This window comes from Lissotriton helveticus, chromosome 1_1 (assembly GCF_964261635.1).
Source record: "Lissotriton helveticus chromosome 1_1, aLisHel1.1, whole genome shotgun sequence".
Taxonomy (NCBI): domain Eukaryota; kingdom Metazoa; phylum Chordata; class Amphibia; order Caudata; family Salamandridae; genus Lissotriton; species Lissotriton helveticus.
This window is the reverse complement of record NC_136057.1, coordinates 1,038,748,913-1,038,776,160: the sequence shown is the minus strand read 5'-3', so window position 1 is coordinate 1,038,776,160 and position 27,248 is coordinate 1,038,748,913. Positions and strand designations below refer to the sequence as shown.

At 49.7% G+C, this 27,248-nt stretch overlaps 1 protein-coding gene across 2 annotated transcripts in view; it reads right to left on the bottom strand.

The window, feature by feature from the left end:
• The window catches only part of PPP6R2 (protein phosphatase 6 regulatory subunit 2), a 744,860-nt gene that overhangs the window by 314,803 nt on the left and 402,809 nt on the right, over positions 1-27,248 (bottom strand). The window lies entirely within an intron of this gene.

Genomic DNA, 27,248 nt, shown 5'->3' with positions numbered 1-27,248 from the left:
GTTTCAAAGCGCTCCACAGTCACCACAGATATCACTCCTGTCAGATGCCTGCTGTCAGAGGCCTATACAGCTATATTGGGCCAGAGTTAGCCGGGATCCTGCTCCTTTTCCTCTCACCGCACAGGCACCCCGCACCGGATCACCCGGTTAGGCACACCGCACAGTCCAAGCACCCAGCTGCAGGGCCGCACGTCCCCAGCCTGTCCCGCAGCAGTCAGCTATCTCCTTGCCCAAACAGTCTATGCGGTGGTCCCGGTCCCAATCACAGCGCACCGGGGGGGGGCCTGCCGCTTTGAAAAGACAATGCCTGTTGAGTCGCAGCACCGTCTCACCTTCTCGCAGCCCGCAACGCTCTCAGACTAGTCAGTGCTTCCTTTTGGAGAGCTGCATCCCCCACAGCCAGCGTGTGTATGCAGTAGACCATTGTAGCGCTTGTCCGCCTCTCAGCAGCCGCCCGTCTCGCCGTCACAGCGGGATGCCTTACGTCGTTTTCGCCGACCTCTGCAGACATTGGGGGGGGGGGGGGGGGGGGGGAGGTGCTATAACTGCCTCTCTTGCTCTTATAGCGCCTCGGTATTCCACCCGCAATGGCTCACTGCAGGCCACTCGAAGCTGCGGTCACCGTGCAATCCGGCCGCTCATAACCTTCGGAGGCGCCGACGTCTATTCTCCTGTCATCCGCGGAAATGCCGGGCAGCCATACCGCGCTGGCCATCAAGGCTCTTACGGCGTTTCTGAGCTGCCACCGTCCTGCCAGCAATTTCAACTGCCGCGGCCTAGATCCCTTGTGGCAGGCCGCGGTCTGTCCCAGTGCCAGGCACCGCTCTCCTCACGCCGCACTGTTCCAGCGGCAGTCCCGGGCAGCTCTCTCCCACACCGGTTCTCAGGGACGGAGCGTCAGATCGCTTCAGGACTTTCACCGAGGCGGGAGGTCAGGCCAGTCTACCCTCTGGTGCTCTTACATCGATTATCCTTCCAGGCAGCAGGAGCCTCACGCAAGTGCGGTCATTCTGCTTGCGCGCTCTCTAGCGCCCCCCAAGCATACAAAAATTAGCTTCATGAAGTTTAGAATTGGCTTGTTGCCTGGCACTCAGCATTCTCCACCTTGGCTGAAGGAGAAGGTGGACCCTAGGTTCCGCTTATGCAGGATAGCATCAGAAGACCTGCTGCATCTATTATGCTCCAGCAAACAACTCGCACAAGAACGGCTACAAATAATGAAAGCAAAATTCAACCAGCGGGGAATTCGAACTAGGAGGCAAGCAGTTCTGGCTTGCCTTGCTCCAAGTGACCCCCAACTAAACTGCGCCTTGTTAAAATTTTTGACAGCATGCCATAAGAAATTGCCGGAAATAAAACAATGACTGAAATCTAATTTTTAAATTAATTTATGCATTTATAAACAAAGTATTATATCCAAGAATTACCGTGGTGTAAATAATCGTGATATGCATTTCTGGATATAACGGGCCTGAACTAGCGATTGCTTATATTTGAATTTTTAATGTACAGTCTTTTTAATAGAATTTTTTACCCTTTTATAATTAAGGAGTTTTTACATACAAAAATTGGTCCGTAATGAAATATTTTTGTGTTGCAATGGTTTAAACAAACTATGCAAATAAGATAAACTTGAACTTGAACGCCGTCGAGCTCTGGGACCTGCTCGACACCTCCACCCCAGACGTTGCCTTCCTGACCGAGACCTGGTGGAACGACTCCTCAGCACCTGACATTGCCATAGCCATCCCAGATGGCTACAAGATCTCCCGCAGAGACCGCACCAATGGAATCTGAGGAGGAATAGCCATCGTCCACAAGTCCACCCTCCAGATCCACACCTTCGCAGACGACTCCCTCAACTCCGCCGAACACCTCCACTTCCGGATCCACACCGACCCCAACACCACCCTCAGAGGAACACTCGTCTACAGACCCCCCGGACCACAGGCCCTGTTCAGCGAATCCTTCGCCGACCTCGCCAGCACCCACGCACTCGCCTCCACGGACTACATCCTCCTCGGGGACCTGAACTTCCACCTCGAGAACAACGGCGCCAACTCCGCCACCCTGATAGACAACCTTGCCAACCTCGGCCTCAAACAGCTAATTACCAAACCCACCCACGCCGCTGGCCACACGCTCGACCCAGTCTTCTCCACAAGCACCCATGTCGCCTTCAACAACCCCACTGATCTCCAATGGACCGACCACCGCTGCATCCACTTCACCTTCAAGAAACCAATCACGCACCACCGCACCAAACTGCTGCCCCGCCGCTGCTAGAGCAAAGTCACTGAGAACCAACCAACCTCCACCCTCGCCCAGAACCCACCAATCGACCACACCGACCCAGATGACGCCACCCGTAACCTCAGACAGTGGATCGACAACTGCGCCAACACTCTCGCCCCGCTCAAGAAACCTGCCATCAACCACCCCAGCAAGAAAGCCGCCTGGTTCACCAAAGAACTCCAGACCTCCAAACGGACATGCCGGAAGCTGGAGAAGAAATGGCTCCACGACCGCACACCAAACAGCCCACAAGGACGCCATCCACATACACCACCACCTCATCAGAACAGCCAAGAGATCTTTATTCAAAGCCCGCCTAGATAACGCACACGACAGCAAAAACCCCTTCAACATAGTGAAGAAACTCTCCAACCCCAGCGCCAACACTAACGACATCCCACCCTCGCAAGATCTGTGTGACTCACTGGCCACCTTCTTCCATCGCAAGATCGTCGACATCCACGACAGTTTCAACACCCCGTCTGCGCCGACATCGACAGACCCCACCCTGAACACCACCTGCGCGAAACAGCGGACCTCCTGGGCCCACGTCAACGACGACGAGACACGCAAGGTCATGAACTTCATCCACTCAGGATCTCCTTCTGACCCCTGACCGCACCATGTCTTCAACAAAGCAGACGCAACCATCGCACCCCAACTACGAATGGTCATCAACATCTCCTTCGACACAGCAACATTCCCGGAAGACTGGAAGCACGCCGAAATCAACGCCTTCCTCAAGAAACCCAAGGCGGACCCCAAGGACCTCAAGAACTTTCGGCCCATCTCCCTTTCCCAGGGAAGGTCATCGAGAAAATCGCCAACATACAGCTGACCCGCCACCTCGAGGACAACAACATCTTAGTCCCATCCCAGTCCGGATTCAGACGAAACCACAGCACCGAGACAGCCCTCATCGCCGCCACAGACGACATCAGGAGACAACTTGACAACAGCGAAACTTCTGCCCTCATCCTCCTGGACCTGTCAGCCGCCTTCGACACGGTTTGCCACCGCACACTAAGGACACGCCTCCAAGAAACCGGAATCCAGAAGAAGGCCCTGGATTGGAACACGTCCTTCCTCTCCGGCAGAACCCAGAGAGTCCGCCTCCCACCCTTCCGATCCGAAGCCACTGACATCTGCGGCGTACGACAGGGCTCACCCCTCAGCCTAACCCTGTTCAACGTCTACATGGCCCCCTCGCACAACTGACCTGAACATCATCTCCTACGCCGACGACACCCAGCTCATCCTCTCCCTCACCAAGGACCCGCACACCGCCAAAACCAACCTCCACGAGGGAATGAAGGCAGTCGCAGAGTGGATGAGGAGCAGTAGCCTGAAACTGAACTTGGACAATACGGAAGTCCTCATCCTCGGCCCCACCCCCTGCCTGGGACGACTCCTGGTGGCCGACCTCACTGGGAACAGCACCGACACCCACGGATCACGCACGCAGCCAAGGATTCATCCTCGACTCCTCCCTCTCCATGTCGAAACAGGTCAGCGCCGTCTCCTCCTCCTGCTACAACACCCTCCGCAGGATCTACAAGTGGATCCCGACTGAAACCAGAAGAACGGTGACCCAAGTCCTTGTCAGCAGCAGGCTGGACTACGGCAACGCACTCCACGCAGGAATCCCGACCAAACACCTACAACGACTACAATGCATCCAGAACGCCTCTGCCCGCCTGATTCTAAATATCCCTCGAAGCAGCCGCATCACCTCCCACCTAAGAGACCTGCACTGGCTCCCGATCAACAAGAGGATCACCTTCAGGCTCCTGACCCACACACACAAAGCACTTCACAACACCGGACAAGCCTACCTGAACAACAGACTCAACTTCTACACCCCCGCCCGCCAGCTCCGCTCCGCCAGCCTCGCCACCGTCCCACGCATCCAACGAACGACCTCCGGCGGCAGATCCTTCTCCTTCCTCGCCGCAAGACCTGGGACACCCTCCCAACCCACCTGCAGCAGACCCAGGACCTGCTCACCTTCAGGAAACTCCTCAAGACCTGGTTCTTCAAGCAGTAGCAGCACCCCCTCCCCTCAGCGGCTTGAGACCCTCACGGGTAAGTAGTGCGCTTTACAAATTAACTGATTGATTGAAAAATCCTATGAAGAATTAGGAAGAAACAGTCTGGGTGGGAAACCAGTAAAACCCCAACTGTCTGAAAGTCCTGAAAAGGTCATCACTAAAAAAACTCCTACTCCTTCTAAAAAGAAGTGGGAAAACACTAAACAAACTTCTTAAGAGAAGCTTTCTCATACCAGAGGTAGGTCTCCTCAAAAGGAGCCCACTGAAAGAAGGTATAACCTCAGGAATAGGGATAATTTGAGAAAACCTGATAGATATCAATATACTGATACACGTTCCTCTCGTATCTTTCAGACTTTGTCACAGAAATCCAAAAGAAGAGGACGGTCACAAAACAAGGAAGAACGCGTTAAGTCCAAAGACGATCAACACATTCAGAAAAACAAGAAACCTCAATTCACCAAAAAAGAAGGTAGCAGGTCTAAAAATCAGACATGCCAAGGATCTTGAGGACACAACTCAAGAACGGAGAATGGGCTCAGACAATGTTGGACAGCGCAGCACAAGTCAGAATAGATTGCAAGAACTTGAAAAATCAGCCTGAGACAGTTGACTTGAATGAATTCATTCAAGTTGAAACTGCAGATACCACGGTTAGTTCTCCACATAAGTTATATGAAATAACACTCCGGATGGAGGGAGATACACCAAGAAAGATAAGAGCACTCTTTTGGGAGCGACTCTCTAAGGGTTATGACATTCTTCTAGCTGAACACAACTGGCAACCAGAATTTGTCAGGGATTGCCCACATGGCAAATACGTCATTATGCCAGCCTTCTACAACCACATTCCAATTCATTTAAAATATACTTATGCCAGGAAATGGGCAGTTGCCGAGGCTCCTGCATTATACAAAATTATGTAGGATGGGATGAGGATTCTCCTCACCCTACAATTCAGTAAAAAAAAAAAAAGTCAACCAACTGCACAAAGGCAGTATCCAGTTAAGCAAGAAGCTAAAAAACAGGTCAGGGAGATCTGAGATCAACTTGAATATCAAGTGGTGATTGAAACATGCACCTCGTCAATGAACAATCCTTTGTTTCCTGTCTCAAAACCAGACAATACATATCATCTAGTTTTGGAGTACAGACATCTAAATACTTGTGCAAAACATTTGCATTGCAAAATGCACACAGTACAGCATTAATGAACAACATTGTGAGTAAAAAGTACAAAACCTTTTGAGATATTTCTATCGGTTTCTTCTGTCAAAACATTGCACCAGAAAGTAGGTATTTGACCGCTTTCTCAATTATGGGGACACACAGTCACTTCTGTCGTCTCCCTCAGGGATTCAAGAATAGTCCTGGGTTATTTTCAGCAATGGTAACAGAGTTACTACAAACATATGATGACGAAGCATTATCGTATGTAGATGACATCTATCTGACAGACGATGACTTGGATAGGCACTTGAACAGGGGGAATAAGATTATACTTGGATTCGCCACTGAGGGTTACAAATTTAATTAAAAAAAATCTAAATTGCCCATCTCAAAGTTTGCGTTCACTACAAACGGCTATGTTAGCAACCAAACATTTGCAAATACGCATAAACGTACGCAACTTAGTGATCTGAATCATTCCAGGACAATGTGGATTCACGTACTTAACTTTTATTGAAAGTGAAAAAGTACCATTATCTTACAAATCACACTTGTACACACAAGCAGAAATGAAATTCACTTCAACAGAAAAAATTCTGACAGCGGTTCAAACTGCAGTAGAAAATAGAGAGCCCTCGCACAGGGTAAGCACATTATGGTCGTTACACCTGTAACTGCCTTAGAGGCAGTGACAAAAGCGAGCATTCCAAATGTTAAAGCTTTACATCCGAGATGGATTCAATGGGTTAGTGCTCTTGCTGCAACAGACGTTGAATACGTTGTTGACCTATATTTGAAAACACAAGCATTTCTACAATACGAACAAGAATGTCCTCTGCCTACTGAAATTCTGCCTCTTGACCACTATGAATGTATTAATTTATACTGACGGATCAGCTCAACCTGCTACAGGGGGGTAAAAAAGCCTATTGTGTGGCGTGCGCGATCGTTAAAGGTCGCTGGCGGGATGGCAAATTCAGTCCAATGGTCACTAAAACTCAATTTCTAGGAGATTGTACAGCTCAGCGAGCTGAAGCACAAGTTACTTACCTTCGGTAACGATATATCTGTAAGAAACAGTAGTTAGTATTTGATTCCTTACCTTAGAATATCCCCAGGCGTCAGACTGGATCCGGAAAGTTTCGCGTAGCAGTACCCCTGCGCGTCGGTAGGCGTCGTCTACGTCAGTCGTCGGCGCCTTGATGACGTCGTCGGGGTACTTAGACGCCACCCTCGCGCGATGACGTCAGTTCTTATACACCGCTTTTCCGCGCCAGAAACACAGAGCCATGATAAAAACCAACACTGGTGCCATGAGATTGGGCCCTCAAAGGGATGACCTTAACCCTAGATAACGGTCAGCAGAACAGGGAGGATGTGTGGGGCGGTAAGGAATCTAATACTAACTACTGTTTCTTACAGATATATTGTTACCGAAGGTAAGTAACTTGTGCATCTGAAAGAAACAGGTTAGTATTAGATTCCTTACCTTAGAATAGATACCCCAGCAATACCAACCCCGGTGGTGGGTCTGCAAACCAATAATCACACCAGAAAGTCCTGGAGAACGGAACGGCCAAAAAAGCCATCTCTCCGGACTTGGCTGTCCAGGCAGTAGTGTCTTGCGAACGTGTGCAGCGAAGCCCACGTAGCTGCCTGACAGATGTCCTGCAAGGGGACTCCCCGGCCCAGGGCCGTAGTAGCCGCCGTGGCCCGAGTGGAATGGGCCCTCAGCCCAACAGGAGGCTCCTTTTTAGCCAAAGAGTAGCATGATGCACAACACGACCCACCGAGAGATGGTCCGTTTGTGCACCGCCCGTCCCTTCTTAGCGCCCATGTAAGGAACAAAGAGTTGGTCATCCACCCGGAACTGGCGTGTGCGATCAAGGTAGAAGGAGAGCGCACGTTTTGGGTCCAGACGGTGGAGCCTCTCTTCCTCTTTCGAGGGATGCAGAGGCGAAAAGAAGATGGGTAAGGTGATGTACTGCCCAATGTGGAAGGCTGTGACTACCTTGGGCTGGAAAGAGGGACGCGTTCTCAACACAACCTTGTCCGGATGGACAGAAAGGAAAGGAGGCTTAGAAGAAAGAGCCTGGAGGGAGCTCACTCACTCTCCTGGCAGAGATGATGGGAACCAGGAAAGCAGTATTAAGAGTAAGAAGACGAAGAGGGCAATTGTGAAGTGGCTCGAAAGGAGCGCACATCAAATAAGTAAGAACAAGGTTCAAGTCCCACTGAGGCATCACGAAAGGAACAGGAGGAAACATGAGTGATGCCCTTCAAGAACCTATTTACAACCGGGTACTTAAAAAGAGAAGGCTGATCAGGTAGCCTTAAAAAGGCGGAAATGGCAGAGAGGTAGCCCTTGATAGTGCCCATAGCAGAGCCCTGCTGGGCAAGAGAAAGAAGAAAGAGGAGAAGCTCAGAAAGAGGGGCAGAGAGTGGATCCACAGCCTTTGCTGTGCATCATGCCACAAATTTGTTCCACCTGCAGGCGTATACCGATTTTGTGGAGGGACGCCTGGCTGCCAGAAGCACATCACAGACTTCAGGATACAAGTCATATGGCCTCAACTGTTGCCACTCGATCTCCACGCATGGAGGTCGAGACTGGACAGGTTCGGGTAGAGGACCGTCCCCTGCTGCTGCGACAGAAGGTCCTCCTGAAGAGGCAGACGAATCGGGGGATCGACTGACATGCCGAGTAGCTCGGGATACCAGTATCTTCGTGCCCAGTCCGGAGCCACAAGGATGACTTGGGCCTGGTCGCGCCTGATCTTTTTCAGCACTCTGGGCAGAAGTGGTATAGGCGGAATGGCGTACAACAGACCGCAGCTCCACTCGCGACGAAAAGCGTCTCCGAGCGAGTGCCTCCTTGGAAATTCCAACACGCAGAACTGATGACATTGTGCGCTCTCTTCTGTGGCGAATAGATCGAACCAAGGCTCTCCCCACTGCTGAAAGAGGCCTTGCGCCACATCCGAGTTCAGACGCCATTCGTGATCCATCATGCACCGACAGCGGAGTTCGTCCGCCCTGGCGTTCAGGGAACCTGCCAGGTGTCTAACCACCAGGGTCACGCCCTGATGTTCCTGCCATTGCCAGAGACGCAGAGCCTCCTGGCATAGGGTCCATGACCCCACCCCGCCCTGTTTGTTGCAGTACCACATGGCGGTGGTGTTGTCCGTGAACACCTGCACTACACTCCCTCGGACAGAGGGGAGGAATGCTTTCAGCGCAAGTCGGATCGCCCGCAGCTCCAGAAGGTTGATGTGGAGCCGGGACTCCGGCGGAGACCAGAGGCCTCTGATCTCCGCCTCTCCCATGTGGCCCCACCCAGTCCAGGAGGGACGCCTCCGTCACAACTATGTGCTCCGGTTGGGGAAGGGAGAGGGATCTGACGCTGACCCAATCGCGGTCCGTGAGCCACCACTGCAACTGTCTTGCAGTGCCCTCCGAGATCAAGACATGGTCGGACAAGTTGCCCTGATGCTGGGCCCACTGAAACTTCAGGTCCCACTGCAGAGCCCGCATCCGCCACCTGGCGTTTTGCACCAGAAGGATGCAGGAGGCCATCAGCCCCAGAAGCCGCAGCGTCAACCTGACCGAGACTCGGGATAAAGGCTGAAAGATCGGAATCAGAGCCTGAATATCCCAAACCCGCTGTTCGGGAGGATAAACCCGAAACTGCGCAGAGTCTAGAACCGCTCCGATGAAAAGGAGCTTCTGAAAGGGGTAAAGGTGTGACTTCGGCACATTGATGGAGAACCCCAGCAGGTGCAGGAGGTCGGCCGTAGTCTGGAAGTGGCTGACGACTGTCTGGGGCGAGCCCGCCTTCAACAACCAGTCGTCGAGATAGGGGAAGACTGACACCCCTAATCTGCGCAGATGAGCTGCGACCACCGCCATCACTTTCGTGAACACCCGAGGGGCGCTGGTAAGGCTGAAGGGGAGCACGATAAACTGAAAGGACTACCGTGAACCGCCGGTGGGCCGGCAGAACGGGGATGTGGAAATACGCGTCCTGCAAGTCCAACGCTACCATCCAGTCTCCTGGGTCTAGGGCAGCCAAGACCTGAGCTAAAGTCAGCATCTTGAACTTCTCCTTCCGGAGGAAGCCGTTGACGTTCTGGAGGTCCAAGATAGGGCATAGGCCCCCTTTGCCCTTCTTGGGAACCAGAAAGTAGTGGGAATAGCAACCACACCCTACTTCTGGCCCCGGAAGGCGCTTGATGGCCCCCTTGGCCAAGAGAGCCGTAACTTTCTCCTGCAGAAGATTCAAGTGATCCCCCGACACGCGGTGGTATTGCGGTGGCATGGCTGGAGGGGTCGCCTCGAAGGGGAGGGAGTAGCCCCTTCGGACGATTTGCAACACCCACCTGTCCGATGTGATGGTGCGCCAGTGGAGGAGGAGATAGCGAACCCTGCCGGCCACTGGCGTCGAATGGGCCTGAAAGTTCTGACTAGGAGGGCTTTGAGGCGGATGCTGCGGGGGTGAATGTGGACTGGCCTCACCGCTGTCCCCGGGGACCGCCAGGGTGGTTATCACGTCCGCCGCCGCGCTGGATGTTAGTCTGTGGCCCGTGGCTGGCAGGACGTGTGGGGGCGCCCCTTCCTTGGCCACAAAAGGAGCGAAAGGCAGACGCGGGGCCGGCGGGCCCAAGGACTTGGCCGTAGCCCTGGAGTCCTTAAAACGTTCAAGCGCATGATCTGCCTTGCCACCAAAGAGGTGGCTGCCATCGGACAGCATGTCCATGAGGGTGCTCTGGACATCAGCCGAAAAGTTGGCAGACCTCAACCAGGCGTGGCGGAGAACCGCCACCGTCGTTGACATTGCACTGCCCAGTGAGTCTGTTATATCCAGCCCACATCGGATAGAATTCCGCACTGCGTCTCGTCCCTCCACTAGGGCTTGAGCGAGCTTCGCCCGGGCCCCTTCCGGGCACTCTGGCAGCACAGCCGCAACCGTATCCCATAGAGAGTGGGTATAACGGTCCAAGAGGCAAGCGGTGTTGACTGACCTCAGCCCGCAGCTAAGGGACGAGAACAGTTTCTTACCAAACTGTTCATACCTCTTGGATTTCCGATCTGGGGGTGCAGTCGGGAATGCGGATTGGGAAGTGGAGGCCTGGATAACCAGGTTCTCGCGGGTGGGGTGGAAGGACAGAAAGCTAGGGTCGCCCGGAGCTGGGCGGTGGCGTCTGGCGACGTGCCTATCTACAGGGGGGCCTGTAGCGGGCTTGGACCAAGTGCCCAACAGGACCTCCATGAGAGCCTCATTAAACGGCAGTAAAGGCTCCGGAGAGCCAGCCTGCGGTCTAAGGACCTCAGTGAGGATATTAGACCTCACAGTAGAAACGGGGAGCACAAGCGCCAAGGCTTTGGCTGCCCGCGTCAGCACCACGGTATAAGCAGCCCCCTCCTCCATAGCCATGGTAGGAGGGGAGACAAAACCAGTGTCAGGAGAGGTGTCTAGACCACTGGCCTCCCCTAGCTCCTCTGTCCAGTCCTGAAAGGACTGAAACATAGTGGGTCCTCAGACCCCTCCCAACCCTCCTCGTCCTCCATCCCCTGAAATTCAGGGTCAAAGGATGGAGCCGGATCAAAGAAGAAAAGTTCTTCGGCCGGCGCCGAATGCGGAGTCTAGCGACGCCGGTCCGACGCCGGATCCGGACCGAGGGATCGGGGACGACATCATCCTGGGACGGCGTCGGGTGCGAGACCCTGGGGGTCAGCGCTGGCGGAGGGATCGTGAGGTCGACCAGCGGCGACCCGGATCCAGTGGGGCCTTGCGGCGTCGGACTGAAGTCGGGGCCGGGGCCGAAGCCGCCGGCCCGCCAAGGCCCCTAGTCGGGTCTGCGGGGCCCATAGGCGCGCGGACAACCCTCGACGGAGGGAAGTGATTCCTCATGGCCACGAGGAAGTCATGCATCTCCTCCGGCGTTGCATTAAGCCCAGGGACCGACGGGTGTGGGGCTGGCTGCAACGGCTGCGGCTCCAGCGGAGCCGCGTGGGCGGTGTCGCCCGTACCCCCAGCCGCATCGAGCGAGCGTCGGGGGGAGTCAGAAGAGCGGTGTCGCTGCTTTGACTTCTTGTGCCTCTTACCTGAGGACTTGGAGCCCGACGAGTGGTGTTGACTCGACGAGCTGTGATGACTCCAGCCCCGCGACCGGTCCCTCGACCTCCTCCTGGACCAGGACCTCGAACGGCGCGGGGCCGACTGCCGGAGCGCCGCGCAGTTCGAGGTCCCGGTCCAGGAGGAGGTCGAGGGACCGGTCGCGGGGCCGACTGCCGGAGCTCGAGGCGCTTACGGGACCGCTCCCGCCTAGCCTTTGACGTCAAGGCCCGGCAGTCGGGGCACGACTTGTCATCGTGGTCGAGCCTCAAACAATGTAGGCACCGGAGATGGGGGTTGGTAACAGACATCAGTCAGTCGCAGTCGGAACAGGGTTTGAACCCGGGCATTCCTACCGGCACTGATGGAGTCGTTCAACTCGAAAAAAACAGATCAAAAAGATCGAAAAAGTTTAGTCAAAAAATGACGAAGGGTGCCACTTTTTCTGGATGAGCGGAAAAAAGAAGAACTGATGTCAGCGCGCGAGGGCGGCGTCTAAGTACTCCGACGACGTCAGCATGGCGCCGACGACGGACGCGGAGCCGCGGACAACGCCTACCGACGCGCAGGGGTACTGCTACGCAAAACTTTCCGGATCCAGTCTGACGCCTGGGGATATTCTAAGGTAAGGAATCTAATACTAACCTGTATCTTTCAGATCTATAAGCATTCAAGATGGCACTTGAAAATACAGATCGCAAATTCCCCACAATCAGTGTGCGATTTGTCTTATTGTGTTCAATCTTACAATCAATACTTGCAAAACTGGATTCAAAACGGTTACAAAGATGGCACAATCAAGCATAAACTGCTTTGGGAACAAGTAATTCAGTTACGACAAGGACTACAAAAGACTCACGTGATACACTGAGTCATCAACGTGATGGCGTTCACGTTGAAGGGAATTTATTGGCTGATGAAGCCGCGAAGGCAGCTGTGCAAACGGCTCCCGTAGCTGCAATCACTCGTTCAAAAACAAAAATGGACGGTGAAATAATGCCGGCTGTTAATGCTTCTAGCAAAGACAGCGGAAAGACGTTACCTAAAGGGTTTCTACTCAAATACTCATATATAACTGATGCGAATAATGTTCAGTTTGCTCGAATCCCTGGAGTGGGGATTAGGGTAATTCCAAACGTGGAACATAGATTAGGACTAATCCTAGCAGCACATGAAGGGCTCGCCTCTGCACATGCAGGTGTTTCCGCCACAGTGTCATTATTGAAACAGAGATACTGGTGGCCACGCATGAGGAAACAAACCCCATACTATGTTTTGGAATGTGAAATATGCCGGAAGATGAAAGTCTCTACTGTGAAACGTCCTGCGCAGATGCCTGTTAATTTTGAGATAAACCATTAGCTTGCGTTTACCTGGATCACTGCGGTCCCTTACAAAGGTATGGTAACTATAAATATATCATGGTCGCAGTGGATTTGTGCTCAAGGTTCATTTGGATGTGGCCTCAACACTCAGCTGACGCTCTAACTGTTATAAATGATTTGCAAGTCTTTATCGGCACATACGAAGTGGGCACGCTACATTCTGACCAGGGTCCTGCTTTTAGCTCTCGAGCTTACAAGAGGCCATGGCCAAATTGGGCGTTGCGTTGCGGTACACTAGTCCACTCCATCCTGAGGGAAATTCAGTTGTGGAGAGAAAAAAACGGGACAAAAAGCAATCTATAACAGCTAGGATATTAGGCTCAGCTGACGGGTGGGTCAAGTCAAGTCAAGTCATAAATTTGTATAGCGCGCTATTCACCCAGAGGGTCTCAAGGCGCTTAAGGGAAGAGGGGTTCGCTACTGATCGAACAGCCAGGTCTTGAGTTGTTTTCTGAAGGAGAGGTGGTTCTGTGTAAGACGGAGGTGGGTGGGGAGGGAGTTCCAGGTCTTGGCCGCCAAGTAGGAGAAGGATCTTCCTCCCATGGTGGCTCTTCGGATGCGTGGAATCGTGGCGAGGGCTTGGTTGGACGATCGTAGTTGGCGGGTCGGGGTGTAAAAGGTCAGGCGAGTGTTGAGGTATCTGGGTCCTAGGTCGTGAAGGGCCTTGTGTGCATGGGTGAGGAGTCGGAACGTGATTCTCTTGTTGACGGGGAGCCAGTGCAGGTCTCTCAGGTGACCAGATATGTGGTTGTGGCGAGGTATGTCTAGGAGGAGTCTGGCGGAAGCGTTCTGAATGCGTTGAAGTCTATTCTGTAATTTGGCTGTGGTTCCGGCGTAGAGGGTGTTTCCGTAGTCCAGACGGCTTGTGACAAGTGCTTGGGTGACCGTCTTCCTTGTTTCGGTGGGGATCCAACGGAAGATCTTTCAGAGCATGCGTAGGATGTTGAAACATGATGATGAGACGGCGTTGACTTGTCTGGTCATCGAGAGGGAGGAGTCTAGGATGAATCCCAAGTTGCGAGCATGGTCCGTTGGTTTGGGTGCGCTGCCTACGGCCGAGGGCCACCAAGAGTCGTCCCAGGCAGAGGGGGATGATCCTAGGATAAGCACTTCCGTCTTGTCTGAGTTCAGTTTTAGGCGGCTGTTCTTCATCCACTCGGCTACGTCTTTCATCCCTTCGTGTAGGTTGGTTTTGGCGGTGGTTGGGTCGTTGGTGAGGGAGAGGATCAGCTGGGTGTCGTCTGCATAGGAGATGATGTTGAGATTGTGTTGGCGTGTGATGGATGCGAGGGGACTCATGTAGACGTTGAAGAGGGTGGGGCTGAGTGAAGATCCTTGTGGTACACCGCATATGACTTCGGTGGCGTTTGATCTGAAAGGGGGGAGGCGGACTCTCTGGGTTCTTCCAGCTAGGAATGAGATGATCCAGTCCAAGGCCTTATCTTGTATTCCGACGTTCCTGAGGCGTTGTACAAGGGTGCGGTGGTAGACTGTGTCGAACGCTGAGGAGAGGTCCAGGAGGATGAGGGCCACTGTTTCCCCGTTGTCGAGCAGTGTCCGGATGTCGTCTGTGGCTGCAATGAGGGTGGTCTCGGTAGTGTGGTTGGCTCGGAAACCGGATTGTGAGGGGTCTAGGGCATTGTTAGATTCAAGGAAGGCGGCGAGCTGACTGTTGACGGTCTTCTCTATGACTTTGGCGGGGAATGGGAGGAGCGAGATGGGACGGTAGTTCTTAAGCTCGGTGGGGTCCGCTGTAGGTTTCTTCAGGAGGGCACTCAGTTCGGCATGTTTCCAGCTTTCCGGGAAGGTGGCGGTGTTGAAGGAGCAGTTGATGATGTCCCGGAGTTGGGGGGCGATGATGGAGTCGGCCTTGTTGAAGATGTGATGGGGGCATGGGTCGGTTGGCGATCCGGAGTGGATGGAGTTCATCGTGCGGATGGTGTCTTCGGTGCTGATCGGGTTCCAGGCGCGGAGGGTGGTGGTGGGGGGCTTCTTTTCTGTGGTTGGGGGAGTGGTCAGGTCGCCAAAGCTGTTATGTATGTTAGCGATCTTGCTGTGGAAGAATGAGGCAAGGGAGTCGCAGAGGTCTTGAGAGGGAGTGATGTCATTGTTGCCGGCGTTGGGGTTGATGAGCTCTTTGACAATGCTGAAGAGTTGTTTGCTGTTGTGGGCGTTGTTGTCTAGTCGCTCCTTGAATGCTGATTTTTTGGTGGTGCGGATCAGCTGGTGGTGTTTGCGGGTGGCGTTCTTGAGGGCGGTCATGTTGTTTGTGGTTGGGTTTCTTCGCCATGCTTTCTCGAGGGTGTGGCAGTTCTTTTTGGAGTTCTTGAGGTCGTCATTGAACCAAGGGGCTTTTTTGCTTCCTGGCTTGTTGGGAGGGTTTTTCAAGGGTGCTAGTTCGTCAGCGCAGTGGGTGATCCATTGTGTGAGATTGATGGCTGCTTGGTTTGGGTCCGTTGATCTGGCGGGAGGGTTTTGGTTTAGAGATGTGGTGAGCTGGTCGGTGGTAATTTTGTTCCAGTATCTTCGGGGAACTTGTTGCGGGTGGTGGTGGGTCGTGGTCTTTCTGAAGCTGAAGTGGACGCAGCTGTGGTCAGTCCAGTGGAGTCCCGTGGCGTGATTGAAGGAGATGTGCTTGCTGGAGGTGAAGATTGGGTCGAGTGTGTGTCCGGCGTAGTGGGTGGGGGTGTTCACCAATTGTTTGAGTCCGAGATTGGTGTGGTTGTCCAGCAGGGTGGTGGTGTTGCTGTCGTTGTTATTCTCCAGATGGAAGTTGAGGTCTCCTAGAAGAATATAGTCCTTGGAGGGGAGGCGTGCGGGCTGACGAAGTCAGCGATGTCTTCGCTGCATTGTGTGCGGGGTCCTGGGGGTCTGTAGATGAGGGTGCCTCTGAGTGTGGTCTTGGGGTTGGTTTGTATTTGGAAGTGGAGGTGTTCAGTGGCTAAGGAGGTGTCGTCGGTGTTGGTCGTGATGCGGATGGTGTTTTTGTGAACGATGGCGATACCTCCTCCAGTTTTGTTGATGCGGTCTTTTCAGATGATCTTGTATCCGTCCGGCATGGCTATGGCGATGTCGGGCGCTGATGAGCCGTTCATCCATGTTTCCGTGAGAAAGGCGACGTCCGGAGTTGTGGTATCGAGTAGGTTCCATAATTCAATGGTGTGTCTGTGGACCGAGCGGGTGTTGAGCAGGATGCACTTCAGGTGGTTGTTGTTGGAGCTCTGCTTGGCGTTTGTGGATGCAGAGTGGGTTCTGATGCAGAAGAACTTGCAGGTTAGGCAGGTGAAGGGTCCGTGGGTGCGCCCTGGGGCGGCTTGGTGGCAGTCGGGGAGTCGGCCGGTGTTGAGTGCAGTGAGGGATGCGGCGTCGTACGTAAGGCGGGTGGAGTGGTTTTTGCGGGGGCCAGGGGGTATGGCTCTGGGCGCGGTCCAGGCGCGGACGGCGTAGACGGGCTTACCTTTGGCGCGCCTTTGGCGCGCATGGGGCGTGAACGCTGCGCGTAAGTGCAGTTGTCATAAGTGGAGAGTGGAGGCGGGGGAGCGAGGGAGGAGCAGCTGGGAGGCGGGAGCTGGGTGGCGATGTCCAGGGAAGCTCGAGGGAACGGGGGCGGGGCCGAGGGGGAGCAGCGGCAGGGAGCTAGGACCAAATGGCACAGTACAAAATGCAGTGGGGGGGAAATCGGGGGCACAACCAGGCGCAAGCAAGGCACAACAGTTGAAAAGCAACAATAATACGATACCAGATACAGCAATACGATCACAGGCGAGATCGGGGGCGCAATCAGAGATCAAGCGGCAGAGCTGAGGGCAATATCAGTCTCCAGATGATACCAGGCGAGATCGGGGGCACAATCAGGCGCAAGTAGGTCCAGGGAGCGAGTGGAGCGACCGTAGCTGACTGGGTCAGGACGGTCACAGCGCTTCCGCTCGCGGGACTACCTATTGGTTTGTTAGTGGGAGGGAGGAGCAGCTGGGAGGCGGGAGCGGGGTGGCGATGTCCAAGGAAGCTCGAGGGAACGGGGGTGGGGCCGCGGGGGAGTAGCGGCAGGGAGCTAGGACCAAATGGCACAGTACAAAATGCAGTGGGGGGGGATCGGGGGCACAACCAGGCGGAAGCAAGGCACAACAGTTGAAAAGCAACAATAATATGATACCAGATACAGCAATACGATCACAGGCGAGATCGGGGGCACAATCAGAGATCAAGCGGCAGAGCTGAGGGCAATATCAGTCTCCAGATTATACCAGGCGAGATCGGGGGCACAATCAGGCGCAAGTAGGTCCAGGGAGTGAGTGGAGCGACCGTAGCTGACTGGGTCAGGACGGTCACACATCTAATAAGTGTCCAACGTAGTCTTCACAATCTGCCAAGAAGTTCTCTAGGGGGAATCACTCCACATGAAGTCTTTTTAGGACCAGAATGTTAGTAGCGGACCTCAATTGTCAGACTTCAGTGGTAGACCAAAAAATATTTGACATCAAAGACCGTTTGGCTGTTTTACAGGACTTAAATCAAATAGGAACTAAACAAAGTAACGTGTTCCTGAAGCCAACCACCACTGAAGAAAAACCGACCATCCCAGCAAGGCCTGTCTGGATCCCAAAGCTTGGAGATCTAGTCAGAGAAGATTGCGGACAAGAAGGAATTTGGGCCTTCTTACAGACAACCGGTACCTGTCCTAGCAATCCACGGATCAAGAACAGTATTTCTGCCGCCCCTTGCTGGTAAAAAAGAGAACAGGTGTGTGTCAATCGACCTGGTCAAACCACATCATGTGGCCGATACTAAGCAGTAGGCCAAAGGACTCCGCCAATGTAGCAGATCTAACTGACTGACATGTTTGGCCCGTCTGAGCTGTTGAAGATTCCACACTTATCCAAGATTTCATTAAGTGACTTTGTTTCATCTAGTACCTTTTCTGATGATTGGGACTTCAAGACTGTTAATAATACGATGTCAGACTTAGAAATGTCTGCAGTATTCACAAATCATGAATATTTAGAAGGTTCATCCGACTATGAACAAATGTATTGTTATAATCACTATGGTCATCATTTCCTGCACAAATCTGCAAATCCTAGAAATGTATTAATGTATAACCAATGGGAACATTGTCCTACGACGCCAAAGGGTAGCTCAAAAACATTTGCAAGAAGATTTCTGTACTTTTCAGGGTTCAATGTATCCAAAGCTGAATCATTTTACTTTAGAAATGTAAACAAAACAGGCATGAAAAGTATGTTGACAAATACCAAACAAATGTATTCTGCAGCCTTTTATGTTCAAATGTCTAAACTAGGTTTCGACTTTTGGAAAGACAACATAGAGACAAAAACAGTCTGGGGGTACAAAAGATTGTCAGGTACAGGGGATAGAAGCTATGTTTAGAGCCTGCATCATCCCTGAGCAAATTATGCTTTTGAATGACACTGTTCAACAGACGTCTTGTCTTAGCCAAGATAAAAGACCTGAACAATCCGTCCATACCTACACCTACACCTGATAGCAGTAACACTTCAGAGGGGGAGGTCGACATACATACTATTTTGCTTCACAACAGAACAAATCCAGATTGGAATAAATGGTTAATCTGGCCCACAAACACAAACAACTGTCAAGATAGATTCCTGAACAAAACACAGGGTTTCACATTCACTAGGCCAGACCCAAGATAGGTTCAAAGAGAGCATCCTGGAATAGTAACAACATACAGTGTAGGGAAACTGTGCCTTGAATGGTTACATAGATCTACACTTAAGGATGTAAAGCAACACTTATCTTTACTTAAAGATGGCGCTGATCTTAAGGAATTCTGGCTAGGACCAAGAAAACCGTGTCATAAACGTTTTATATATGCCGGTATCTATGCTGCTTATAATGTAGCATGGAAGATTACGCAAGCAGAGACTGTAGAAAGCATACAAAAACATTGATCGTATTAATTTAGAGAAAACTCTCTCTGTGGTTGACAATGGGTTAACGACTCTGTCGTCCAGGATATATTCTTTGGACAGCATCGTGTCTTCTGCGATAGACATCATGGAACAGGACTTGGTCATGTTGCAACGTGGTCAGTCGCAATTACGTTCTATCATGCTATTAGGCTGGACGTTGCAAAACCTTAATTCAGGCTATGTGCCTTGCCGCTTAATCAATACTCCGTCACTGTTTTCAGAATCTAATCTCACTGATAAACAGATCAAATTGGCACAAAGGGGAGCAGACTATACGGTGCTGAGCATTGAAAAACTGGAAAGACTGCCATTTACAGTTGCTGAAAAGCCAGCTACTGAATGGATTATACATGGAACAATCACTGTTACAATTTTCCATTTTCAGTATTGCCTAAAACATATACCAGCAGGCACATATGAAAAGTTGGGTAAAGAATACATCAAGACATCCTGGGAATTACCGTTCACACACAGATGTTGGAGTGGGAGAAGGGAAGTGTTTCTTAGTGGTAAAAATTGTGAAAATGCACTAAGCGGTGCTCTCCTTTGTCAGGGTATTAATTTACACGGGGCCTGCGATGGTTCCTCTACCAACTTATCCTGCCGCCTGCAAGGTTCACCAGCTGCAGTGATTGATCCAAATTTTGGACAACTTTCCAATGGAAGTTACCTCATGTTGAACAATCATAGCTGCTGTGGCATGTTGCCAGGAATACCATATCTAGTAACTTTGTCAGCCAGGGTCAATTGCTGTCTGCAAGTATTGTTTCCTAAAACCAAGACAGACAATGATTCACCTTTATGGCTTTCACTGAACATCTCTTCTATACGAATTGATACTTTAAGCAGAATGAAAGCCATTCTTTTGCAAAAAACTGTGCCACTGACCTCGGCCAAAGAAACCTATGATCTGCAAGTCGCAAGGACTTCTGCCGAGATACATGCCCTCTCAACTACAAACTGCCCTGTACATTTCTCAGAAATGTTAAGTCATATCTTAAACATGTCTGATACGAGCGGTATGGTACATGTATTTAAGACCGTATTTCCTTGACTCTTAGCACCTTTTGAAGCAGTCCTAGGAATATTTCCAAACTTCGTGCACTGTGTTTGGCGGACTACCTCTCATTTTGAGACTCGCTGCAGGGATACTATTTTTGCTCCTACTGCTGCGATATGGCAAGCCAATTCACCAGCGACACCCAGTTCTCCATGGAGACAACTCTACTGGCGATGAAGTGTCGTGAGCGCATCGTCCAAATTTTGGGACTACCTAGTCTACGAGAATTAAATACCATATGGTTTCTGTCATTCAGACCAATCTGGCAAGATTGCATCTTACCTGAGCTACGCTGCCTGCTATGCGGAGAAGAATGCATGTTGGACTCATGTCTCAAACTCCTATCAGTCATGCCAAGGGATGTTGATGCTTTGCTTGAACCAGTTAACGGCCCATGCACTGTGTTGTCCCCAGCGGCAACCAATTCTAATGACGGCATTCTTTGAGATCTCACAGACGCAAAATGCTGACAGGGAGGTATGAGAGGAAACAGGCGCGCAGGTACCATCCATGCAACCAATGCTGACCGCAATGCTTCACATCTATGTGCGGTTATTCTTCTAAACGAAGTAATCCAACTTTCACCTACAATGGTAGACGACTTTTTTACAGACTTAGAAGATTTGATGTTTTCTCCAAACATTAACACTGACTTTTGATTTGTCACACACTGTTCTGAGAGACTTTTTTCCCCAAATTTGTATTTTTTTCCTTTTTGGCACAAGTAATTGCTTAAAGTAGAACTATTCATAGAGAACAAAAATTCTTTGAAAAAAACTTCCAGAGACAATATTTGACCTTGTCCACATACACAAACAGTTTGTATGTAATCTGACATGAAATGGTTTCGGCCTTTTTTCTTCTTTACTTGCGAGCCATTTCATAAATGTATATTTTCTTGATTCATTCAGACAGAATTCACAAATGTCAACATATATGCTTAGAATCATACATTACTTTAAATGCGTACAGCATCAATGCTCTTGTGTACAACCAGTACCATTGCATTCTTATGTGTTTTTGGTGGGTATTAACACATCATGTTTAGATATGTTTAACGTGTTTAGAACTTAGTAATGTCGTACATAAGAAAGTGGAGTGGGTGTTGTATGGCGTTTTAGATTCCGAATGAATTTTCCTGATTCATGCCCTTATATAGGTACAATTCGCGTTACCCTTAGATAGGCATAGAAATCAAGCCCTTATTTAGGCATAGCCCATGCTGCCCAAATACAGGAATGGCTACTTCCATCCGTTCATCAAACGTTACAACGATTTCTTGAAAAACCAGACTCAAGCATAAGGGACTTCCCGTAGCCTGGATATTGATTTCTCCAAGAAACTCATTATTATGCATGAACAACTATTCCTTAGTGGTTCATCCATGACATTCATATGACCGACTTTACGTCAAAGCTGGCATTCCTAAACACCTTCAAGGTATAAATATACCTTCCCTTGCTATAGCAAAGCTCGGTGTGGTTCGGTGCAATTAGGCTACCTACTTGCCTGACTCAGCTCGCTACAGCAAGTACCGAAGGAGCAGACTCTCCAGCTGACGCACTGATCAGAAGCTGTCCTCCTCTGTCGAGAAATCCAGCTCCAGTGCTTCTGACTCCCCTTGCGGGGTGTGTTGGGAAATTGAATCGCGAGACAGAGATACCAACCTCTCATTCTAAGGTATGGAGCTGATTAGAACCTAGAAAAACCTTTTACAATTCTTGGCAAAAACTAAACCTATGCTAAAGACCATACTTACTTCTTCCCTCATACTAGACCTAGGTTAGGTACATTGGGGTAGGCGTATTTTAGAAGCACCAGTTGAGTATTTTTGCCTGTGTTATTTAGGTATGTATTTTTATATGTTATAGCACTAGACAATGTTATTACAGTATTATTTTATATTACTATTCTCGCTGTACGCATTATACTTTGCATTCTGCATAACGATTGTAGCAGTTCACCTCTTGCATGAGAAAGAAGACTGTTCAATAAATCCTTTTATTGAAAACGCCAGTCTCACCATTTCTCTGCAACCATGTAGAAATGAAGCATTCATGATTGACTGAGTAAAATAGTTATCTATTGTTTCCACGACTCAGAAGATATTTGTTCCAGTCCTAGGGAAACAAAGTTGTCATGTTTATGCTGTTATCAGAAACTAATCCCTTCTTGTGTATTCAAGAAAGTTTCTAGTGACCTCTGAGCTAGCTGGCACTCACAATTAAGTTTAGTATATTCGATAAAGAAATACTGACCTCAGTCCTGTGTCACATCTATAGGATATATTATTCCAATGCACAGAGCCTATTGGGAATATAGGAACTACACTACTAAGACAAAACGCAGGAGTGGTAACATAGCATTGAAAAGTTGTGCCTAGATTGGCTAAAACATCCAACGTTAGACGAGGTGAAACAGCACTGGTCTCTCCTTTCTGATGAGGGCTTTCTTGCTAGGCCTAGAAAGCCACGTCAAAAGAGCTTTTTGAATGCATATACAACAAAGTGTGGAAGGTCTCAGAGCATAAAGCTGCTGAACAGATACATGAGATTAACAGAGCAAATTTAGAAAAGGTTCTAACAGTAGGTGACAATGGTATGACTATATTATCAACTAGGATATATACTCCACGTAACATTGTGTCATTTGCTATTGACATTATACAGAGTGACAGGTCTTTTTTACAACATGGATAAACACAGCTTAGATCTATCACACTTCTGAGCTAGACTTTACAGACTTTGCGCTATAGTAGTGTTCCATGGAAGCATTTAAACACTACTAGTTTGTTTTTGACATGCAATTTGACAAAAGAACAGAAAACCATGGTACGAAAAGACGCCACCTACACATTGTTTGAGAGACACCATCAGCTGATTGGAAAATACAAGGATTTATTTATCTGTCAATTTCACTTAAAGGACTGTTTACAACACTAGTAGGTAGATAGGAAGCACTATAGGAGAGATATGTATAAGAGGCATGTGTGCTACCTTTCAATTACCAGTGTAGAAAAGGGGATACTGATGTTTTTCTTATCAGTACAGACTGCAAGAACACTTTAGGCGAGTCATTCGTTAGCAGGGGGGTCATACTTCATGGAGCATGTGATGCATTGAAGGCAAACTTGTCCTTTTATCTGAAGGTTCCCCTGCAGCTGCAATTTGTCCGGCAGTGGAGAAGCGTGGCTCAGTGGTTAGAGTGGAGAAGCGTGGCTCAGTGGTTAGAGGCGGCAGACCCGGAAGCTGAGATCGACCGTGGACCAGGGTTTGATTCCCCGCCTCGGCGGGTCTCGTGCTCAAAATTCCACGGACTCAACAATTCTCGCTCTGGTGCCTACTCAACTCACGGGGTCACACTCTGCGACTCTGGGCAATAGCTTGCTTAATCTCCACTACGGCCCCTCGCGGCGGGATGCCTGGCTTTCACCTTGTGGACACCCTGCCGGGGTTTCTCACAGGGGAATACCAGGACGGGTTCCCTAAGCAAGCACCGGGACGCTTACGGGCAGCTGTGCGCTTTACAAGTCCAACACATTTACATTTACATTTACATTCAGGCTGCTTTCCAATCGGAGTTCTTGAATGTTGAACGACCAAGGTCACTGTGGGATGAAATTGGGTGTATCACATTTGAAAACAGTTTCTGTACAGAAGTGCTTTTTCCACCTGCCTGTACAATTAGAGAAGTGACAATTTGGCCTTCAATTCTAATCTCAAATGTGAACTTTGATGGTTTAAACAGACAGAAAGCAAACACAAGTAGAGGATGGACGGAGCCCTGAAACTTTTCAGAGACACACCCAGAGTCACAAATCGGGGATGAATCCATCATCATTCTTTAGCTCACTTTGCCACACCAGCTCAGACCCATTTTGCAATCAGTCTTGATCCACATCTTAAGTTGGCAGGGTACACCCAGGGTACTTGTTTAGGGTCCAGGAAAGACCCGGCTTGGCAGTTCGGGCTAGATTGTTCCCATGAGGAACAGGGTCAAAACTGATTTGCATATGGCTAGGTTAGAACTGGAGTGGCAAAGTGAGCTAAAGAAAAAAGATGGATTCAAACTTGATCTGTTGACTGGGGGTGTCTGAAAAATTGCAGCGCTCCGTCCATCATCTCCTTGTATTTGCTTTAAGCAGATGGAAAGCCTTATTGTTTCAGAAAGAAGTGGCCTTAACATCTGCACGGGAGATGTTTGATCTTTAAGTTACAAGGTCCTCTTTTGAAATAGCCATTACTATGCACTAGCCTCCCACACCATTTCAGAGAACTTATGCACAACTTTTTTAACACCTCAAATACTGTGGGAGTAGTGCAATTTTTAAAAACCAATTTGCTCTGGGTTTATTAGTACAGTCTAGACTGTCTTTGAAATGATTCCATCGTTCATACACTCCGTACTTTTAAAGATTTTTGGAGGCTTACCGCTTGTCCTGTTCCTCACTGTCAGGGATATTAGCTTTATGTTTATTTGTTCCACAATGGATATCCAGCCACGCGGCCAAAAGCGGATAGCACTGCCACATGTGCTACTGTGTCATGAGAGGATACAGTATTTTGGCACACTCTTGCTTCAGGAACTTAATGATAACTGGTCCTTGCCCTTTCGGCCTATCTGGTTACATCTCGTGCAGCTTATGTTCCGCGGTTTGGAATGCACTTTCAAGTGTGCCCTGAATATACACCTTGGGATGCAACTGGTTCAATCTACGGACATAAAACTGCTGGTGAGTCTACTGAAAACTCACTTGCAAAGTTGCCCTGTATGATTGCTGTTGCTACAATATGCATATTATGAGCCTTTCTTTGATGCCTTGGCACCTGGATTTCCGGATCCTGGCCCATTCTCTGCGGATACACTAATGGCGGTCATACCTTGGATTTAGCGGCATTTGTTCATTAGAACTTGAGAAAGGGGTGCCAACAGAAACATTGCCTGTGGCAGCTGGGAACAACAACATTGTTTTGTCTGCTTCTTGAAACTTTCAAACAATTGAGCAGTTTCGAGCAGAGATTTTTTAATTTGGCAAAGTATTAATTGCAAAATTGCTTCTATACACAGCTTTTATTAGCTTTTTTAATTTTTTAAAGTAATGTTTCAGAATGCATTTCGGCTTTCAATCCGACTTTACTACTAAAGAACACTGTCCTTTGCAAACTTTTTTTTTTAACCTTTAATGACTTCTGTTTTATGGAGCTTTTTGGTCGCCGTTGACATGGGTGGGACTGGCACTGGAGTCTGTACAAGTGTTAGCTGTGAAATTAGCCGTACCCCACAGTGAGGTCAAGAGATACATATGGCATCTGGATGGATCCACCAGCGGTAGTACGACTGAATCCTCCTCGGATCCGTTGGGCCTGAAGGCGAAGCAGAAGGATGCCCAAAACAGACAACATGGCCACCTTAAAGGCTTCCACCTGGCATCGTTGACATTCACAGGAATTCAGGATGCATTGGGACTAGATGGGGAATGAGTTCCTCTGTAGGAGTCTACAACACAGTGGCACCTTGACTTTCACATGACTTCTCAGAATGACAGAGGCATGATGCAGGAAAGTACCGCTTCAACTCCTTATGCTTCTTCTTGGACTTCGACTTAACCGAAGATCTGGAGCAGGAAGAGAACCTGTCCTAAGAATGATCTTGAGAGAGGGAAAGGACTTTTGATCAGGAACTTTTTTTGCCGCTTTCTGGCGATGTTCAGCAACTTAAGAGTTTGGCTTCACATTCCTAGATCGCCTTTAAATTCATCCTGGAGCAGTCTTCGCAAGTCTTTGGAGTTGTGAGGGGATCTGAGACACTAGAGACATACCTGGTGAGGCTCAATCACAGATATTTGTTTATAGCAGTCCTTACAGGAGTTTTAGGGGGTGATATCACTTGTACACTACAGAACTTTGGAATACAGTGAGAAAATGCGAAAGAACAAGTACCGGATCCACTTTAGAAGTTGTCGAAAGGAAAGAAATGATGTGGCTCACATTGTTGGCAGTTAAAAGTGGCTTCCGCTTGAATTCCAGGGAAGGACAGAGTTGACGTGGATCTGTATGACTTTACCATTAAATTTTTCAGATTCATTCTGGTGCATGGTGTATTCACAAGCTGAGGAATCTGCTATAAGTATCCATCAGAAATACTTTTCTTGCCCATTTGTTCAATATTGTTTTAGAGCCAATAAGATAATGCTATGCAAAATACTCTGTCACAAGGTCTCAGACCTCCTTCGGAACAACAACCCTAACGAAAGGAAAGATCAATACCCCCCTCACGCTGTACCTGTCTTTTGCTTTCAGCCATACCAACAGAACACGGCGTCCTTCTTGCATGACGAGTACAGAACCGGTACATTTAAGGATCAGTACTTCCTGGAGCATTTGCTCTCCCACCAGGAATACGTCACCACAGCTATCGGCCCGACCACAGCTCATTAGCGACGTGAAGCTTAAACAGCGGAACCACAAAAGAGCTACTTTCTCCAAAGGTTACAGAGAAGACACCAGAGAGTTTTGTGTTCGAGGAGCAGGCCAGCGGGTAGAGAGGAATGGCTTCTTGTATCGTCAAGGCCAGAGTGTAGAGAGGAATCGCTTCTTGTATAGTCAAGAGCAGGACCCGAAAGCCTTCGCTTCCAGAGGCAAGTCTAGAGACGCAACGGTCCACGACTGGAGAAGGCAGAGGAGACCAGGGAAGCCAAAGACACTATGTACAGGCCAGCCATGTTCCAGGAGAAACGTGACTCACGGGTAAGAAATCGTTTAAAGGGCCCGACTGTGGGGTGAACAGATCAGGGGAGGCAATCAAGGGAGACTTGCAAGTGACAAAACTGTGTGGGCACATTGGTGAAGGTCAATTTTGTTAAGGTGTAGTTATCCTTCACAACCCCTTACCAATGCTATAACCTCAGGCAAAGAAAAGGCCATTTACCCCAGTCTCTCTTCTCTTTGAGGCACTAACAAAATTGTGGAGCTAGAAGAAAAGACAACGCCGGTCAAACCAGAAGAAAAAGAAGAAGAAATGAACCCTGCAAAAGGGAAACCTAAGGAACTGTTACATTCATACCTGGCTTTGCAGTATGAGAATCAAATAGTTTACATACTCAAGCGTCAGACCTCATTCTCACCAATTCCTTTAATGCTCGCATCTAGCTTAAAACAGCTGCTTTACAATTATCATGCAGGGGGATGTCCTACCTATGGGTTATCAATGGTCCATTAG